At 39.8% G+C, this 9,497-nt stretch overlaps 1 pseudogene; it reads right to left on the reverse strand.

Annotated features, from left to right (window-relative positions):
• Window positions 1-1,799: 1,799 nt before the first annotated feature.
• Window positions 1,800-7,887, reverse strand: LOC146489549 (uncharacterized; annotated as a pseudogene).
• Between the last annotated feature and the right edge of the window lie 1,610 nt (window positions 7,888-9,497).

Raw genomic sequence — 9,497 nt, forward strand, 5'->3', positions numbered from 1 at the left:
TTATGCTTTTCCACACCCTTTCAAGGTTTGGCTGAGTTAATTGTTCCACTAAGACAACATACATAGTTCGTTGCTGGACTCAAAGAATAGCACACGCTTTTCTGCTTCTTTACACATTTTAAAAGGATCACTCAACCTGGGCTTTACAGAAACTACAACAACAGTTTAGCTACCTTATACTAACACTACAAATCTAATTAAAATCTACGCCTATTGCAAACACCCTTGAACAAACCGAATACTGTACGTAAAATGCTTTCCTTCACCAAATCTCACTAGCTCTCCGTCAAAATAACACAAATAGGGTAATACAAAAATTAAAAAAACACTTGTATCGATTGAAACTTGATATTAAGGACGGTGTTTCCTTTTGCTACTGCGCATGCGTTCCTGCATCTCGTGATGGTCTCAGAAACTCGGGTTTCTTAACGACAGTGCTCACTAAAACTAAAGCACTGAAAAGGGTTTTGATAAATATATTGTACGTTAAGCGTGATCTCTTCAGTGATCTCCTGACTAGAGATGTAATTGCTGGGAGTTTTAGTAATCAAGAAATGGACTTTAGGTCATCACAATATGAAGGGGATATCAATTTAATCCACGCCGCTGGCCGCTAATTTCTAAGGCCTATGTTCCCATGAGCGATGAGCTGATACTACTTCAGAAAAAGGTGATTTGCGGCCAATTTTGGTGCATAATATGCAGTAAATTGCTTGCATTGATACAACATTCCGTAAAACTTTAAGTTTCCTTTCTTCTAAAGCGAGTGTTGGCAGCCGATGGCGAATTACAGCGTCAATTTCAAGGAGAAATCACCGTAAATGGAGGTCTATGTTGTCTTCGGGACCCCTAAAGGACCTAAAGCTGCTCATTAATAGTATGAAATGAGAGCACGGAATACCACTGACGATAAATAAAGTCTGAAAAAGCTTACCCGGTGTCTCTTGCTGTGCTTCCAATGCTTGTCAGTGCTTCCAAACGGAAGGGCATTTTGAATAATAAAGGGCATTTTGGAACATGCCCCCTGAAGATCTTTCTGCATGCCAGATTTGAGTGAGGGTCAAAAATTTTCATTTCCTACTTTGCTTGATTTTTACAGAGTAGTGTTCTTAAACATTGTAAAAACATATTGTACCACTTCATAATTCTGTTATATCTTTAGTTAAGGACGGTGCCTACTGTTGTCACTGCGCTTACGTTCTGCGCATCTCGAGATACTCAAGTCTCGTATGGGTGGTTTCTACTTATATAGGGATATTTTTGTGCGGTTTAAAACTATGCGAGGACAGCAGAACTTAGCAAATACTGTTGGTATTCAGAAAGAAAATTGGGAGTAACCATGCATTTTTCAGAGATAATAGAGCTTCAAAATAGGAAAAAATGCCATACATTGCTTTGTATTTATCACTTTTTAAAATTATATTTCTGCTTGATTATTTCTATAAAATGCATGGTTACACCCAATTTTCTTTTTGGATTCCACTAGCCCCTGCTGAGATCTACTTTTCCCGCATAGTCATAAACTAGGCAAAAATACCTCGGTTTTAGTAGGCACCGTCACTAAGTCATCATAATTAATCACCTGAGTATTTATCTTTTTGTATTTTTTTTTGTGTTAAAATTCAATGAGAGAAGCTTCAATTCAGAGAAGCTTGAGTACGGTTGAGGTCAGCGTGAACCTTTATATAAGAAGTCGAAGGTCTAGAGAAATCCTCAACATTTAAGATAAAAAAATGCTTTAAAAAAATGTGTGTATGTTTAGAAAATTGACCTGGTTTTTCAGCTTCGTCATTTACTTTTCACATAACCAGAATATAACCCATGCCCTTTATATTCCTGTTGCCGTTATCACCACCGTGGTTCGCCGCATTTCCACATGTGCTGTAGTCATCAGGGTCGCCTGCAGTACCAAACCCTATTCTAGAGTCGGGGGAATAGCAGTCGTTTTGTTCGTTAGCAAGGATACCAATTCTTGCCTTGGCAAGAGAATTTACGCCACCTACTACGTTGAAGCCTTCCTTCATGGCGAGCCGCACGCCTTAGCAACCGATTTTGCCATCCAAATTTTTCCTCGATCACTACAGGAGGCCTATTGTTTACGGGAGTGCTGTTGACAGTTTAAAACCACATTTTCGGTGCAATACGAGCTCCAGTGCGTTGTAAAAAGTTTACAGCAATCAACATTCACTCACTGCGTGCAGTCGAATATTTCCGGTCAAAACTTCTGGAAAATTCAAAACCCGAAGAAAAATAAATTTATCGTCGATGTGCAGCGAGTATTAAACACGGCAAAGCAAAGGCGACACACCCGATTGCTCGTCCTTATCAGGCGACTCACCCGAGATAAGAACGGCCGAGTTCAAAATCTCTCTGTGAAGAAATTTCTAATATTATTATCGGAGTTAGCTCACGAAGCAAAGGCGACGCACCCGATTGCTTATTGTTCTCAGGCGACACACCCGAGAGAACAACTGTGACCTAACTATGTCTTTTACCTTTACACAATAAAACCGTAAATATTTAACCGGTATTTTTGGACACTTTTGTCGCACTCAGCGTGGTGAACATTGATTGCCAGTATCTATCATCTATTTTGGTCTTACCGTCTGAAATACTAACATGTACAGTAACACGGTACCGCAACAGTATCATCATAAAAGGCATTTTAAAAATATATTTTGTATTGACTCTGATTGTAAGAGTTCCTACACACGTGGGAAATGGAAGCTGGTGATCGACGCCGTTACACTTTTTCCCAAATCACGAATTCGCGAGTGCTGATCAAATATATAACGTAAACATAAAAATCGCACTTACCTTTGCGGACCACTGGAGGATGACGCTTGACTTTATTTTTCATTCAATTATTGGAAAATGATGTAGAAAATTAGCTTGCCGAAAAATAAACTCTAAATTTGCATCGTAGAGACCATGAGCGAACAAACCATTCATGTTATGGTTCGTCGATTTAGGACCATTTAGCACGCCAATTAGATTGGCGGGAAAACGAAAACTTTTAGCAAAAATTGTCATTTTTCCGTTTCCGACAGTCGATGTGTAGTCAGGCTTTTGGACAGATCATAGGCGTTTTCGTTTCCAGTTAACTGTGCGTTTCCACAGAAGCCAAGCTTTCTAGTCACAAAAACTTCATTGCTTTGCGGCAAGCTCGATCCAGACATTACACGCGACTGAAAAAGATTCTTTGCTATACTGTTGATAGATTGCTGCTTTCGAACAGGAATTCGATCATAGCAACCGTCACTCAACCTAATAAGTTTTAACACCTCTACGCGGCTCCTCAAGTTACAGTTGGTCTCAGATCCAATTAGCGTCTTCCACATCTCACGACCAAGTGATGTGCTGCGGTATTGCCCGTTAGCGATCAGTGAATGTAAAGAGTTTGCCTGCTTAGTGGTGACAACGAACCTGATATTCTGGCCGACCTTCATACCGAGGCAGATCTTGGAGAAAGGTGTGTTCCAGTAGGTCGGTAATTTTGTCTCTTGAGAGTCAAACCCAGCCTTCCCTCCGGCAAGGTTGAAGTCGACTTTGTTGCTTCAGAGATTGGAATTGTAGTGAAAGGTATTCTAAAGAGAGGAAAGACAAACATTAATGATGACTTTTATTTGCCGGCTCAAGGTAAAGACCCTCAACAAAGATTTTAAGAATCCTAGATTCTCTTTTGATAAAAGAACTTGCGCGACAAAAGGAAATTCATTCAATAATCTGTTTGACTTCTTTAATCAAACGGAAGTCATCCTAGGTGTCATTTGACATTCTTTGCTTGATGACGTCACATAACTTGTTTCTGAAAATGCGGAACATAATTCCGCCTTTTAATGTGATACTCCTCGATCACCTTTTGAAGATATTTGGACATTTATCAAGTCACGTAACCTATTTCCTTGATTGACAGTTACTGCAAACATGTCGACACCGATTAAAAGGCGGAATGATAAAGGCCTTGAAAGGAGTCATCTAATAAGCAACAAACAAGATTGATATAATGTAGCTTTCTGAACCTCACTTTTAAGATTGTAACCGTTATAAGACGATTCCAGGTCACGTGACCACACTGTGATACAACGAATTTTGGACTATTAATTAGTATATCAATAACAAACTGTTTACCACTTTTAAGACGTTTTACGGATATTGGACAAATGCTTCCCCTTCAAATAAAAATATGTAAAATTATTAGGCAGGTCAAGCCTTAATACACTTGGGGAAAAAGCAAAAGAAGAATTAAAAGTATTCGTTGCTCTGGTAGCCTGAGATTGTATGTGATTAGGTGTGATGTTGCGAACGTTACGTTATGTCAGAGCTTACAATGCCTTAACCAAAAACTACTCTCTAAGGGTTGTTCTTTCAAGGAAGGAATTGAGGTAACGAGACTGAAAAAAAGTACCAATTTAATACCTCATTACCGTCAATCTTCATGACCGGCGTCCAGCCTCCAGCTCCGCACCCAAAATCGCCCATAAGACACAGAACCGAAGTTGGTTTCGATTCCAAGTTAAGGGTAATAATCTGACTCACGCGCGACCTGTTAAATATTGTAAACATCGAAGCGATCTTTTAGAAACAGATATTACAAAGAATGCGTTGACGGCCCACTTGATAGGCCATTTCCAAGTTGCTGTGAACCTCATCATGAAAGCCAGGCTGAGTGCAATGCTTTTCATATAAGTGAATGCAAATGATGAAAACTAATTTTCATAATAAAGAATTTACACTTAGCCTCACTTTAAAAATGAGGTTCAAAGCAACTCGGAAATGGCCTATTATAATCCCTTATTCTTTGGACTATGACACTGGGTAGTGGTTAATTTACATAATGACACTTACTTGAATACGTCATGCAGCTCCTTGCATGATTTGAGTTCTGAAAAGAAATAACATTAACTCAATAAACGCGGAACTCAAGAAATGTTCAGTAATGTTGTTTTTCTATGAAATGTTAAAAGAAAAGTAGTTCTACCATTGTTTATGCAGGAGTTTAATTTTCTCAACACTCCATCTTTAACTGAGTATACCTTACCCTAAAACTTTCACCTGGTGTGAACCATTGAAACAGTTGTCGTAGTTTTAAATTTTGAACCTTTAAATACATTTTTTGTGTGTGAACCAGCTGTTGTCAGACTTTTTACCACGATTCAGTCTCAGCCCACTGACGGATCCTTTCTTTCCCTACGAACGTTCGGTTCGCCGTCTTGTCGTTTTGGGTGTAGTAATTACCTTCCTTTTTTCTATCAGCTTGCCACGAGAGAGCAGTGATACAGCTGTGTTACGCGTCCCAGTCATCTGTTTCTTCTTTTCTTCACTTCAGCATTGATTCTCTAAGAAATGTTTTCCTAATTAATTGTAAGTTCATTGTTTGACACAATGAGTGGCCAAAATCAGTTTTCATGATTTTTCTGAAGCACCAATACTAGAAGGGCATGGCTTATTATTGATAACTCATTCATTTATCTTCCGTTTGTCACATCCATAGATTAACTGGACCATATGTGAAAACATAAACACGGCCAAAGCTGGCATCAGGAAGAAGACGATGTAGTTTTTAGACGAACAAGAGTTTGCAGGCAATGTAGCCTTCGTCTCAACTTAACAGATCGGGGCCGGATCAGATTCTGTGGAAACTAGTATCAGGCTCTAAGCATCAGAAGATAGGCATAATCATAGGTCTAAGCATCAGAACACGAAAAGGCAAGTTCTTAGGAGAACTGCAAAATCAACAAGCCGATCATGTTCCCAGATGGCGAGGACACCCAAAAACTTAGCGAAGTCGACTATTCCGAAAGAACAGTGAGTTACAATAGAGCGTAGCTTGTAGAGATATGCAGAGAAAGGTATGCAAGCTACACTCGAGAATGAGTAACAAAGCAGTATAACAACAGAATCAAGTTGACTCTGTTCAATAGCTAGTTTGCAGCTGTAGCTGGTTTCACAGCCGTTGTAACTTGAACCAAGATATTGTTTGGCCACCATCGCTTACGACACATTTTCTGCCTCGATAGGATCGGGGGAGGTATAAACATCTTGACCATCCTCTTGCATAGTAAGATAAAGAAAACTGTGTGAAGCCTACCATTCATGCGAGGTGGAGTTTCTCCCTTCCCGAAATCCTTCTTTACTCTCGTCTTGCTTCCTATTTACTCGTCCATTCATCCCCTGATAATTAAGTATCTTCTCGAGACCGGTGCTTTCAACTATCAGGATTGTTATTCCTCGCCAATGTTCCAAAAGAGTAGGGTGCGGGGTTCCCGGTGTCATGGTCTATCTGACTTGTGCTAACTTTGGTTTGGGTCGGGTGAGATCATACATGACCTGCGGTGGCAGCCAGAAACGCATTCCATATGCTCCGATCTCACCTCTCTGGTTCCTTCGCGATTCAGCTACTAGCTGCAAAGTGAGGGAAATTGGCACCAGATCTCTCAATTGTGGCATCCCCGTCGTCATCCCCTCCCTTGGGGATCTGGGCATCCTTTTTGCCATTTGCCTGCAATTAGCTTCTTCTTTGTTTCTAATAATTTTTATTAATTTATGCTTTTTTGAGTTGACATTCCCAAATCTTCCTTAGGGTAATGTTCTGATGATTTCTTGCAGCTTTTGAACTAAACTTTGTACGTCTACCAGAAGGAGTTCCGGAGCCGTGTTATCGATGCCTCCTAACATCCCAATTTTGAGCGTCTTGATTCTGTGTGCTACTTGTTTTTCATTAATTGGTTCGTCAACTATGGTTTCGGGGAAAATATTTTAGATTCACTGGAGTACCCCTGTTTAGAATTCCTACAAAATGTTCTTTATGTCATCTTCTGAGATGTGCATGGGGATCATCTTTGCAGTTGTGCAGTTGGTGATATCATATAAAGCCTCCTTGTTACCCTGACCTATTTCATTCGGAAAATCGTCCATTAGATCATTCATCAAGCCGTTACCTATTCTCGTTTCTGATCTTACTATGACTTATTTATTCTTCGCCTTGTATCTTGTACGTATGCGTTGTATTCTTTCTGACATAGAATTTCTAGTTTTTTTTTATCGGGTGCTTCCTTTATTCAGTCTTAAAAATGCCCCAAACTGCACTCTAATCCACAAATTGCTGTTTTTCTTCTGCATTCCCTGTACATTTTCTGCGGAACTGTTATATGAATTTCTGAACCGGCTCAATTTGAAGCCCAGCCCTTCCTCTTTAGCTTGAGTTTGATCTGCTGTCTGAAGCTACTTCCTCGCCTCGCATGGCTCTCGTGTCGCTAACTGATTTCCCGAATCACTGGTAGGCAAGTATATAGTTTACATCCGCTGATGGGTTCTCCCATAAGGTAAAGTCTTTGCGAACTACAACCTGTGTACGTCTTTAAGTGGATCCGGTAATATCATACCCTTAACCTGATCTGGAGCCTGTCTAGCAAGGTTGAGCCTACCAGACATCCCTGACTGAAAAAGATTCCTGCATAATTTGGGAAAGAAAGCAACGAAGACTTCTAAGCAGTATTTTCCGTTGGTCGGGGTTTGTTTTTTCGTTTTTCGTTTGTTTTAAGCTAAGGAGTGTTCAGATAAAGGGCTAATCTTACCTTTAATGTGCCACATTCCCATGTAAAATCTGGTTTGGTCTGCAACATAATCCATAGGTCTCGCCTCCTTTGTCATGTTATTCAGCTCGCAAATCTTTTCCGAAACGAAGAAGTTGTAGCTCTGGCACTTACGCTCGTTCTCACAGAGCATTTGACATTCAAACGATTGTGTAATCGCTACGTTTTTAAAGGTGTGACCCTTGAGAGCTTTACCAAACACCGAAACCTAGGGAGGTTTGCACTGCTGGCCTGAGGCCACATTTGTAGAAATCTGGAGTATCAAGTAAAGCACAAAGAATGCAAGACCCATCTCATGAATTCCCATTTGATTTGAGTTTTCGCGTGTCACCAAACAACTGAAAGAGAACACGAACATATCTGGCTATCATATGAATGAAGAAAACATGGCTGAATAAGAAGGTGACAGCCGTGCATTTATAAAGAAGCCCAAACTTGTTGGGAAAATTGAGAAAATGAGGTAGGCGACTAAACCGGGTCGGACGGATTCTCCGCCAATTGCAACTAAAAATGGAAGCAGTTATTTTTCATTCCTTTCGTTCTCCAGAATATCAAAATTAATATATACATCGTGACAAAAATTAGCAGGATCTCCCTCAAAACACTTGTTTTTATTGCATGGAAAATTTTCAAACCAAGTTTGCCCTATTTTCAAACTGATGATCAAGTCTTATTACCACCTAATATTGAAAAACTTTATCTTAAGTAGCGAGAATATTTCCCTTGAACGGGAAGTTGTGCAAGTGTTGTGGAGCGATGGCTCATTGACATTTTCGTTTTAAAATAACCAATGATAGTCTATCGGACATCATTATTATTATTCGTTTAATTTTGCAGTAAGACTACACAAAATTTAAAACAAAAAAGTTGCCGCATTTGTTGAAGCGAAATAAACTTGTTATCCCTTGTTTTTTTATTCCCTAAAAATGTTCTCTCTTACTGAAAATGTTGGGAAAATAATAAGCGCCCATCCTCAAACAAGCGTCCCACCCTCATGGGTCTAAAATTAAGTAAGCGCCCATGGGCCCATTTCTCGAAGGTCCCGGTAACTTACCGAGCCCGATGAATATATTTTAAAATGTTTTTCGCCGATTACACAGTGATTACAGACTTGGTACTTGGCCAATGTTTTCATAGAATTGTAAGATTTTAAAATTTAGTATTCAAAGCTAACAGAAATTGACTTCTATTAAGAAACACTTATTGGGCCCAGTAAGTTACCCGGACTTTCGAGAAACGGGCCCCAGGGTGGTTAATTAATTGGATAAATACAGGAAGTTCGAGACATTGCGGGTTCTCAGTCGTACCTGTTAACTACCGTGGCGAACTCGTATTGTGCTGACTGAATATTCCATTTTAAAAATATCTTAAGGGTACAGCTCACCAAGGACTTTCATTTTTTGTGCTGTATTCCTCCGAGCATGAAGTCTTAAATTGCAAACGTTCCTTATATGGTTCCTGTTTAAATAGTAATTCATCTGCTGTCGTGTTCTCGTGCCCTAATTAGTTTTCCAAACACCACCTCCCTTCGGTTCGCCTGCACTTGAAGAAAACTTTAGTTGGTAAAAGTGACACATGCTTCTTCTCTTTTGTAATTAAACAAATTGAATAGCGATGGTATCAGATGTCTAGCTTTGCATTTAACGAATACAGCCCTTTATCCCTTCTTAGTACAAAGAATGGCAGCCGGTATAACTAACCCCTGTATAAAGCAGTTACAGTAAAATGCATGGAACCGAACCCCGATAGAGAAATATCCCTTAGAAATATCTAGATCTTAGTCCATGAGCTCAAACTAACGAACAGGTGTCATTACGCGACATAAAGTTGCACGCAAAAATGACGACGGAGACGCCGAGAACAGCAAGTCTCTGTTAACAGCTTGTTATATGCTGCCAGATG

The sequence above is a fragment of the Pavona decussata genome, unplaced genomic scaffold, assembly GCF_977016875.1.
Source record: "Pavona decussata unplaced genomic scaffold, jaPavDecu1.1 SCAFFOLD_6, whole genome shotgun sequence".
In the NCBI taxonomy this organism is placed as follows: domain Eukaryota; kingdom Metazoa; phylum Cnidaria; class Anthozoa; order Scleractinia; family Agariciidae; genus Pavona; species Pavona decussata.